Source organism: Oncorhynchus masou, chromosome 9, assembly GCF_036934945.1.
Source record: "Oncorhynchus masou masou isolate Uvic2021 chromosome 9, UVic_Omas_1.1, whole genome shotgun sequence".
NCBI lineage: Eukaryota > Metazoa > Chordata > Actinopteri > Salmoniformes > Salmonidae > Oncorhynchus > Oncorhynchus masou.
This window is the reverse complement of record NC_088220.1, coordinates 16,621,384-16,622,128: the sequence shown is the minus strand read 5'-3', so window position 1 is coordinate 16,622,128 and position 745 is coordinate 16,621,384.

Sequence of the window (745 nt, the reverse complement as noted above, 5' to 3'; positions counted from 1 at the left end):
GGAGAATGAAGTAGAACTGAGCTGTTGATTGTCTCTGTGGGAGAGAATGAATTGGGCCTGAGCTGTTTGTAGTATCCCTGTGTGGAGAATGAAGTAGAACTGAGCTATTGATAGTTTATTTGGGGGAGAACTAGGTAGAACTGCCCTGTTGATAGTCACTCTTGGGTTAGAATTAAGTAGATCTGAGCTGCTGCTATTCTCTATGACTGGAGAATAGTCTCTGTGGGGAGATGAATGAAGTAGATCTGAGCTGTTGATAGTCTATGTGGGAGATGAATGAAGTAGATCTGAGCTGTTGATAGTCTATGTGGGTGAAGAATGAAGTAGATCTGAGCTGTTGATTGTCTCTGTGGGTGGAAGAATGAAGTAGAACTGAGCTGTTGATAGTCTCTCTGTGGGGGAGCATGAAGTAGATCTGAGCTGTTGATAGTCTCTGTGGGTGGAAGAATGAAGTAGAACTGAGCTGTTGATAGTCTCTCTGAGTGGAGAATGAAGTAGTTCTGAGCTTTTAATATTCTCCCTTGGGGGGAGAAGGAAGTTTAACTGAGCTGTTGACAGTTTCTCTGGGATGAGAAAAGGTCGAACTGAGCTGTCGATTGTCTCCCTTGGGTGAGAATAAAGTAGACGTGAGCTGTTGATAGACTCTCTGGGAGAAGAATGAGGTAGAAATGAGCTGTTGATAGTTTCTTTGTTATGAGAATGAGGTAGATCTGAGCAATTGATAGTCTCCCTTGGGTGAGAATGA